Genomic DNA, 11,187 nt, shown 5'->3' on the forward strand with positions numbered 1-11,187 from the left:
GTTTTAGTTTAGGAGCACAAGTAGATTCCCACCATATAATAATAGATTGATTGATCTGAACAAAAGGGCCTCGTATGCCATTTGCTGAAGAAAACATCTGCCAAATATCTGCTGCATAATTTCTTGTCATTAACAAATGATTCATTGTTTCTTGCTGAGGCTGAGTACAACACCTGCATATAGAGGCTATGGATATGCTCATACTGACTAATACATCATCTACTGGTAGCTTCAGATTCCAAAATCTCAATAAGAAAAATTATATTTTGAAAGTAAGACTTTTATCAATATCTGACTGAAAAGCTAGCTTTGAATGCTTCTTTGCCTTAAGATTTACCATGCACTACTACCAGTAAATTTTGCACTATTAGTTAACATCCACCATGCCTTATCCCTCTCATCAGATGGTTCTTCACTATGCAATTCACTCCTAATGTAATCAACTATATCTTCTAGAACAATTTGCTGTAAAAGCTGGTGACTCCATTTTCCATTGATCATAGCATCATCCACATCTTGTATACTTTCATCTATTGGAAAATTGGTAGGAATTACTAAAGATAGAGGTCTTTGCTTGGTCAAGTTATCAAACTAAAAACTAGAAGTCCCTTTTCATGGTTCCCACCATATCTTCTGTTCTACATTATCTCTAGCCTTCAACATTTTCTTCCATAGTTGTGATCCACCTTTCCATTGCACCAATGTTGGAATATGTTTCTTGCATACTTATTCCACAAGAAAGTTGACCAAAAAGTGCAATTTTTTCTAAATTTCCACCAGAGCTTTGCAAATAAAGCTTTAGAAACATAAAAAAGGGACTTAAAACCCATGGCACCCTCCTGTTTTGGTAAGCACATTTTCAACCATGTAGACCAGTGTCTGGCTTTACCTTCTTCTTCTATTGATCCAATAAAACCTTGCAAAATTTTTATGCAGTTTATTCAATGTGTACTTAGTAGAGGCTATCATAGAGAGTAATTACATTGACATAGATTGTAATACACTATTAATGATTACAACCTTTCCTCCAAAAGACAACAACCTTCCTTTCCAGTTTCGCAACTTATCTTTACCTTTTTGATCAAGTCACTATGATACACTTTCTTCTTTCTCGTGTGAAATAATGGACATCCAAGATACTTAAAAGGAAAAGTACTCCCAGTAAAGCCTGTAATCTGTTCAACCTCCTGCCAAATATGAACTACTGAATTTTGATGCATAGAGAATGAAATCTTCTCCTTATTGATCAGTTGTCCTGACGCCCTTTCATAATTCATCAAGACTATCATGGTCATTTCCAAAGAGAGCTTTTCTACTAAGGCAAATATTATGGTATCATTTGTATAAGAAATGATTCAAATTGGCACTCCACTTTGGCATACCAAAACCCCTATACTGTCCATTCTCAAGTAAACTATTAAGCGCTCTAGACAGTACTTCAACAGACAATATGAATGCAACAGGTGACAGTGGATCAACTTGTTTCACCCCCATTAGAGTGAAAAAAATCATGTGCTTGACCATTCAACATTACTGAACACCAATTATTGGCTAAAAGTCTCCATATCATATCCATAAAAACTTCAGCAAATCCCATCTTTCTTAGCATTTTTGTTAAATATAACCAAGAAACTCTATCATATGCCTTGGCCCTATCTAAATTTATCACCACATTTGTTGATTTTCCCCTTTTCCTAATGTCAGTCAAAATTTATTGAGTGAGTAGAACATTTTTTATGATGCTTCTACCTTTAACAAAACCTGACTGGCTGTTAGAAATTAATGGAGGCAAATTATTACAGGCTTCATACCAGCAAAACTCTATACTACAGGCTTCTTTGGCAAAAAAAACCAAATTGGTGTGAGTTATGGACTTTGGGAGAGTATGGCCTTCATAAAATGCTTTAACAATATTGAAAACATCCAATCCTACTACCTCCTATCAAGTTTGAAAGAAGACCTTTGAAAGTCAATTTAGACCACAAGCACTATCATCATTCAGTTCAAAAATAGCCTTCTTGACCCGTTCTGTCGTTATGCACGTTTTGACCATTTTACCCCTATCGACCCAATTCCCAAGGTTATTAGGCAATTCTAGCAAAAATTAAGAATTAGAACTTTTAAGTGGAAACATTTGACCAATAGTTGACTTTGGGTAAACGGACCTTTTTCGAAATTGCGTCGATTTCGTGAGGTCCGGAGGGTTGTTTATGACTTGGTGGGGGTGGTGGGGGTAGTTGGTTCGGTTCTTAAGGTTTCCTAGAGTGTTTTGGGTTCTGGGTTGGAAACTTGACTTTGAGGTTTTGGGGGTTGACTAAGTCAAATAGACCTCCGTTGGCAATTCTGAAGGCGTGGGTTTCATAGCGCATTTTTATGTATGTATGCATATTTGGTTTGTGTCTAGAGGGTTCTAGGTGAATTTCGAGTGTTTGGTTGAATTTTGGGGAAAACTAGGAATTTTTGGTGGTCAGTCATCGGGTGTCTTCTTCGCGTCGTGACGAAGAGGGACTAGGTAGGGTTTCGCATTCGCGACATGTAGCTCACATTCGTGTAGACTTGTTGGGGTGGGCCAGGTTTTCCTTGGTCATAGCATTTATGATTGGTCTATCATGTTCGCGTAGAAGATGCATATAGGCGTAGAATTGATGGGACAAAGCATGACTAGATCTTCAAACACGATGTAGGGATAGATATACTCTTAGGTTGGTATGATTTCTTCTTGTGTGGGCTTTTCGCTGTTATTTTACGCATTATGATTATGGTGTACTTGTTCTGTTTGGAAGTGAGGTGATATGATAGAATTCACTACGATGATTGACACTAGAGATTTATAGGAGTCTTGATGTGGCTTTTGGTGTTTGTGATTTCCATGCATTGATTTAGCATTATTGCATTCATATGCTCATACATAATGGAAATGGTATGGAAATAAGGTGATACAAGAAAGATGGAATCAGTTTGATGAATATGGGATCAGGTTGTTCGCCGCAACAGATACTTGTCTATTTATGGGATCGAGTTGCACGCCGTAACAGTACATGGACGCCATGGGCCCTCTGCGTGTCATGACTGCCGTGATGTCGAGATTCTGTTCGGAGCATGTATGTACAGGTTGTGTTAGTGGACATTGCTTTGTATATATCATCATCATACTTTACATCTATTGATCATATTTTTGGTTGTACTTGTGTTGTGGCTATTCTGAGGGATGGTGAAAGACTTGGCAGACTTGTGTGTAGGTGCTTCACCATAGGCTTTGACTTGGCTATGATCATTTGTGATTTGTGTGGAAATTTGTGCCTGTCTTCTTATCTTGTCTGATTCTGTGTTTTATATGCAAAAGCTAATTTTAGTCAGGCTATGATGCTTACCAGTATGTGTTGACACCTAATTTTTGATCTCCCAGAATCTATTTTAACCACTCGGAGTCCTTGGACAATAAATAAAATTAGCTACGCATCCCTAAGGGTGTCTAGGTATTTTTTATAGATTATTTAGGACAACATGTCACCCTTTTGAATTGATAAAGAAATATTTGAAGTTATTTCAAATTTTGTGGAGATTTTATTCTTTTGAAGAAATTTGCAATTACACGGAGGGGCAAGAAAACCCCTTCTTAATGATTATTTGTTCGATTAATTAAATTAGGGAAATTAGATTAATGAGCAATTTCTTTTCAGTTTTATTGTCCAAGGAATTTGGAGTAATTAAAAGGGATGACCATTTTACCCTTTTCCGTGCGTGCTTGCGTAATCGATTTATTTTCTTAGCTTATAGACCGATGTCTGCAAATGATTTTCGCTTTTATTTAAGGATTTTTTTGTCAAACTATTTAAGTCCTAATGGATTAACAATTGGTTCTTTTATTTTTATTTAATTATGTATTGGCTTTTTTTTTTACCCTCTATATATATGTATGTATATACACCATGTATATGTCAATATACATGGTGTATATATGCACATATATATGTACATAGGACCCGACCTTAAATGGATAGGCCAGGCCCAGTCCGTTTGACCCGCGACCCGGCCCAGCTAAAAGATTAAAAGGAACGGGAGAGTATTATACTCCATTCCCCCGTTCATTTCATTTTATTAAAATAGGGGGGGTGGGGGCCCTTGATTGTAAAATAGGGAAAGCAGAGGCGGATAGGGAAAAACCCTAGCGCCGCCCTGCCTTCCACCACCTGCTCTCCACTGTGTTGATGTCGTGTCCCATCCATTTGGAGTGGAGAAGGAGGCAAAAGCATTCAATGCTTTGTCCTTCTCGCCCTAAATCTTGGCCAAACACGCCCTAAGGTATACCCACCCCCCCTTTTATATATATATATATATATATATATATATATATATATATATATATATATATATATATATATATATATATATATATATATGTGCAGATTTGAGTTTTGAGCCCTTGATTTTATTTGTGTATTGGATCTGAGCCGTTTATATCGAGGTTTGTGTGTGAGACTTGCAAAATATTGCAAGTCCCACATTGAAAATTAGAGGCAGTTTCAACATTTGGGGATAGAAACCCCCATTCACCAAGAAAAGAGGTTGGGAAAAACTCAGAAAAACATAAAGTTTTTTTTTTGATACTAGTCTTTAAAAGTTTGAAGTTCTGTTCTAAGTTTAAGGTTTCTTCGATTAGCTCGAAAACCTAGTCCTAATGTTTTTTTTACATCTTGGGCTCGAGTCTTTGGAAGAGATCCATCCAAATTCATCTTTGGTCAAGGCCGTGCCCACAAAAGGTAGCACTTACTCTTGTTGTTATTTTTGTTTTAATTTCAGTCTATGTAATATTGGTTTCTACTTGTCTTAGTTAGGTTTGGCATTTATGGTAGCCCCTGTTAGCTGATTATGGTTATAAGTAGTAGTTTGCCTAAGTTGGGAATTGATGTTGATTATTTAGTGATATTGTTTGACTAGTCTCTGTTTGCATCCCAACAATTTAATCTATGCTTGATAGTGTGGTCGTTAGTAGGATTTGTTTGATGCCTAGGCCATTGCATTCCATGGACCTTCCCTTGTTTCTCTCTTATAGAAAAGTGGGATTTTTTGTTAAAAGATGAATCTGTTTAAGTATTTTCTTTTGTTCAAATTGATGAGTATGAAAGCTATGTTGAGGTTAGTTAAAAAAAAGGCTAATGAGGTTCCTTCTTGTGATAAATGTGCCCTTGTCTGGTTCTGCTTAACTGAGGTTTGCATTAGAGGTGTTTTATGTTCTAACTTGAAATTCTCCAAGTCCTTACCCCCTAGTTCTTTTTGTTTTGTCTCTGATAACAAATAGACCAGGGCAGCGTAATCATAGTCCTAACATAGCTTAGTTGTTGGTTAATCCCTGGGAATTTTGTGGATCAGTCCTGTTTTGAAATTCACATGTGCTAAACTTGATCCATTTGGGCTGGTCATCTGTGATGCTGTTAAGATTCTTTGCTCAGCTTGGTACCATATGATCAAAATTAAGACTAAAAATGCCTAGCATAGGTGTTCCATCTTTTCTTCCCTCTCTCAAAACTACATTTTTATGTGCCTGCTCCTCTTTTTCTTTTGAGTTTTGTCTGAGTATGATGGGATTTATGTCCTGTTTCCTCCTGAATTTGTTTTGAACCTATTGAGTTGAACTTTGGGAACTTATTTTATGCAAACCTATAATTGGGGCTTGACTGGGTGTGTCTTCATGATTGACAAGTTCCTTTGTCCCCTTTGTCTGCTTAATAACTACTGTTTCTCCTGAATTGCTCCCTCAAGATTTGCCTAATGTGTGTGAATTCATCTATGACTTGTTGAGGCTCTTCTGAACGGTCCAGGATATTTTACTTAAAAAAAGGATATTTCCCATGATAATTTGCCCCGCCTAGACATAGTGTAAAAGGGAAAACTGAGGAAGAAAGGTCAAACCTGGTTGTTTCCTCTTGAAGCTTGTGGTAAGTATTGAGGAGTTTTTGGCAGAATTGGTATAAGTTTGGCACCTGGTCTTTTATTTGCTTACTTTTGACTGAACAAGTAGTGAAAAAGGGGTAAATGAACTTTAAAAAGGGAGGATCTTTTCTTACATGTTCTGTGGCCACTTAGGATAGGTAATTCTTTTTAAGAGGATCAAGTTATGTGTTTTTTTTGGGGGGGGGGGGGGGAGGGGTTCGTCCTACTGCTCTGGTGAGACCATGCTTGCTTCCCTCCACCCTAGTCTTGCCTGAATGTGGATAAGTCTGCCCATTTGGGATATAATCACTTAGTATATTGAAAATCTGAGAACAACTTAGAATTAAATGGGGGAGGGCATTATGTGTCATTTTAATTGATTTCCTTTTGCTTGTGGTCACATTAGCTGGTGCTATAAGTTCAGGAAGCTGGTTTGTGCCTTAGACTGTTTCATTGTCCATCATTGCCCTCCCTTATGTGCCCTTTACTTAGTTTGCAAGCACAACATGACCAGGGTGTTTAAGTAAGATGTATGATTAAGCTTGGAAGTTACAAAACATAGTCTTCTCTTTATTTTTCTAGGGGTTGGCCTTGTTGGTAAACCTGTAAAAAAAGTGTTGATAGACCCTCATGTGATGACTGAGTTCTTTAAGCCCCCCCCCCCCCCCCCCCTCTATAGATTGATTTTTAAATTGTGAGGCTGTTTTAATCTAGAATTCCTCTTAAGATAAACTTGATGATAAAATAAATAGACTCTCAGTGCCATGGGCCTAGTATGGGCTGCAAGCTTTTCCTTTTTTTCTGAAAAAACTGTTAAGTCTGGTGGCCCGATGGTTTGGTCCCAAGCTTAGATTGTGCTATGAAGTTTAATGTTCCTCTCCCCCTTACATTTGTTTGACCTTGTTTGGAATTTGGTGAAGCTATCATTGAGGTGTCCCTGTGTACACTTTAGGCTGGAAAATCATTTAACCTTAACAAAGGGTGTGACAGTTTATTTTATTTTTTTCCTTTGGAATAAGACTATGTGTCTGGATGGTGCTCTTGCCTCCACTTTTCTTGTTTTCCGTCTAAGGCTTCTCCTTATGCTACATGGACTTATCTTTCTTCAAATTTGGGCATGCCTCCTTGCCTTGTCTGACCTTTGTTTGCTTTCCTTTTGTCTCCCAAAAATCATCTTGTGGTCTCCATGCCTTGCCTGATATTGAATGTTATCCCATCTGTGTAATTTGATCCTGATAAATAAAAGAGGGTGTCTTCTCTGCCCCCCCACCCCCAACATGCTTGCTTTTGGTTCAATTAGGAAGTGTTAAAGGTTGATTAGTTTGATTTTACCCACTTTGTAATTACAAATAAGTGTGCACAATGCTTGTGTTTTAATTTGGTATCATCAGATTTCTAAAAAACTTGAACCTAGTCCATCTGACTAGTTAGCTTGACACTGCTTAATGTGGCTTTTTGAGAACTCCCCCCCCCCCCCCCCAAATCATTTACCACTAATCTTAGTTACCAGGGGCTTGTAGACCTGGACCAAATGAGTTTGTTTAAGAAGAAATAGCTAATAGGATTGAATGTATTTTCAAGCCTGTCTAAAGTCCCTGGTGCTGTCGCTGGATGATCAAGGTGAGTATATTTAAGATGGGGGAAAGGGTTTTAGGAGAGGAAAATGTTATCCTGGGCATGAGCTGAAGGTAATGACCAGTGGAGCCCAGGATCCTTTTTTTGCTGAAATGAGACTCAGGAAAGGAGATGGGGAGGTGATAACCCCACCTTGTCCTGTTTCGCTTTCAGGGGCCTGAAACTCTTACTTCCATTTTTAGATCTCCCCCTCATGATCTTTGGACTTACAGAGGCTTCAGGTGGGGAGAGTGGTTTGGCTATGTCTTAAGGGAAAGGAGAAAATGGCCTGGGGTCTTGAACTGTTCAGGCTGGTTGTTGTGTGATCCTTTTCACTTTCTTTCTGGTTTAAAGACCCTTTGGGTCTAAGGGTTCCTGGTGCTTGTTTCCCTTGATTGAATTTGTTTAAGTGTTGTATCCCAACCTGTCCACTTTTTGTGCATGTTACTCCATGGATGCATTTCATTTTGTCCCTTCCCCTTCCCCTTTTAAGCATTGAGTTAAAATTAGGTTGTCATCAGTCATTAGCTTGTTCTCAGCATTGTCCTACTGCTCCTGTAACATAGTGACACTGATTTTCTTTCAAAAAACCTTCTGTTTTACATCTAAGGAGTAAGCTTTTTTATCACATGGTGATCCTATTTGGCTGCTGTGTTTAGTGTGCATGATGCTTTTCCTCCCCCCTCGCCTTGTATTTGTCCTAGGCCTGCCTATTTCCCCAGTGGCTTGGTTTCTGCCCTTCTCCATGGCCAGTGTCAAGAATAGCCTCCCACACCATCTACTGACATTGGTCCTCTGTGTGCTATCATGACTTTCTTGCTTTACTGATTGCTTGTTTCCTCTCCTTTCTGCTTCCCTTCCCTCTGAGAAAGTTGACTTTGTAAGTTTGATCATGAGTGATTGTTTCCTTTTCTTATTTTGTTCAACAATGCTTCTTATGTGGGATCATGTACACCTTCCTTCACTCCAAATACCTGCTGGGCAGTGCCAGCTTAAGTCTGATCCTGTTGAGGCTTAGATCAATAATTCAATTGCTGTTTGTAAGGTGCTTACATGAGTATATACTTGAGATTGGCTATCATCTGAGCTAAACTGGTTTTTGAAGCCCATGCAAGTTTGATTTGTTACATCCCCCTCCTGGGAACTGCTTCTCTCCTACCTCTGCATTTCTGTTGCAACTGCTGGCTGCTTGTTCTTTATCTTTTTTTTTTTTTTTTTAAGTTGTAGTTGATCTGGTCAAGTAGTATGTTGTGATGTCTGATTTTTTTTAGGACTGTTTCCATAAACAACATCCATGACTGCTCATGTTAAGCCATTAGTATATTATTTTGTGCCTATGGTTGCTTGAGTCTATACTCTCTTTGTCCACTCTAATGAGGTCCAAATAAATCCAAGGCCAAGCGTTGTAATTTGGGGTTGTCTTAATCTCCCGTTGTTACCCATGCCTGGGGTTCTCTGAAACCCTTCAGAACTTGTGCGACATCGGATATACGGGATCCAGACTGAGTCCCCATGCCATGCCTAAGTCTAGGATAACTTGAGTCTCGCTTAGAGTAGGAAAAAGGGGCAAGTATAGGAGAAATGTAGGTTGCCTTATATATATGTGTGTGTGTATATATTCTGTATCATTTAGTGTGTGTGTGTATTCAATTCTTGTTATTTATCTTAGTGATAAGTTCAACGATTATAAACTAACTGGTCTTTTTTTTTCTTTCTTCGCCCCCTCTCCTCCTATTATGCGACTGCTCGGGTCAAAATCACATGAAACCACCCTCTTGGGCCTTAACAAGCAGGAATACTATTTCCAAAATAGAGTCCGGGAAGACAAAAGAAGATAGCGAGGCGCGCAGAAGGCCCAGTCATGGGTGAAATTGACTAAACTAGGGGCTTGGTACGTCCCTAGCCTAACCCAGTCTCTTTACATTTTTGCAACTTATTTTAACTGGATGTATTCATAAGGATGCGTATGTAAACTCGTATTATAGTGGAAAACTTGTGATTGGAATTAGACGTCCTAGGACAACGGTTCTTACGCTGTTTAGTCGACTTTAGGTCCCAGCATGCGTCTTTTCTCAAAAATGATGGACTTGGCATAATGTTTTATATAACTAAGTGAAAACCGGCATTTTCGCAAACTGCTTTCTTCAAAAACTACAAACTGAAAATTTTAGAAACAAAAATGGATTGTCACATTTCATAACTGAAAAAATCAAATTTGTTGTACTCAATCAATTTTTTTCACAACCAAAGGATCTTTCGTCTTGGTTTTTTTAATAAAATGGGCTCAATGCCCAAATAACTTACTTTTACCTGAAAATTAATAATGGTATGGGTTCGTCTTCCAGATTCTCTGATCGTGATGGGTATGCGTGTTCTTCAGCTTCTGTTCAGTGGCCCGTGTTAGACCAGGGTTTTTTTGAGTATGGAGAACAGGGGCATACAAGGAGATAATGTCCTCGACTCAGACAGAGTGGTCAGAGTCCTCAGTATCAGACTCCCAGGCTCCCAGCTTCCTCTGCTAGAGGGGGTGGATCATATAGTAGAGGCAGTGCACAGACTGGGCAGGATGGCCACACATCTGGTAAAGGTGGCACCTAGTCTTCTAGAGGAGAATCTCAGTCAAGCAGGGGTGGAAATCAGCCCGGTAGGGGCGGAGCTCAGTCGGGTCATGGATGTTCACAGGCTAGTAGTGGACGGGTTCATTGCTATGCTTTTACTGGTAGGCAGAAGCCCAGGCTTCCGATCAAGTTATCACAGGTAATATCTTAGTCTGTCACTAGGCGATTTAATGTTATTCGACCTGGGTTCTACTTTCTGTTATGTGTCTACATATTTCTCTATGGGTTTGGACATAATTTGTGATCTACTTGACGTGCCTATTCAGGTATCTGCTCTGTTGGAGATTTTGTTGTGGTAGATCGAGTCTATCAGTCTTGTACGGTTGCATTTATGGGTTATGGTACATGGGTAGAATTGGTGATTCTTGATATGGTAGATTTCAATGTTATATTGGGTATGAGTTGGTCGTCTCCCTATCATGCGATCTTAGACTGTCATGCCAAAACAGTCACACTAGCTATGCCGGGTATTACAAGACTTAAGTGGAAGGGTACTACTAGTCCCTCCCTGAAGAAGATCATTTCATTCCTTCGAGCCATACAGTTAGTGGATAGAGGATGTTTGGCCTACTTGGCCCATATTCGTGATAACAGTGCTAACACTCTGTCACTTTAGTCTTTTCCTATAGTGAGTGAGTTCGTGAAGGTGTTTCCAACGGATTTTCTTGGGACGCTACCCGATCGTGATAACGATTTTTGTATTGATTTGGAGCCAGGGACTCACCCTATTTCTATTCCACCATATCAGATGGAACCGGTTGAGTTGAGAGAGTTGAAGGAACAGTTGCAGGATCTTCTTAACAAGGGATTCATTAGACCGAGCGTCTCCTCTTGGGGAGCTCCCGTTCTTTTTGTGTAGAAGAAGGATGGCTTGATGCGGATATGTATTGATTACCGCCAGTTGAAAAAGGTCACCATTCGAAATAAGTATCCTATTCCTCTCATTGATAATCTGTTTGACCAGCTTTAGGGAGCTTATGTGTTTTCCAAGATTGATTTAAGGTCGGGTTATCACCAGTTGAAG

The sequence above is a fragment of the Lycium barbarum genome, chromosome 10 (assembly GCF_019175385.1).
Source record: "Lycium barbarum isolate Lr01 chromosome 10, ASM1917538v2, whole genome shotgun sequence".
NCBI lineage: Eukaryota > Viridiplantae > Streptophyta > Magnoliopsida > Solanales > Solanaceae > Lycium > Lycium barbarum.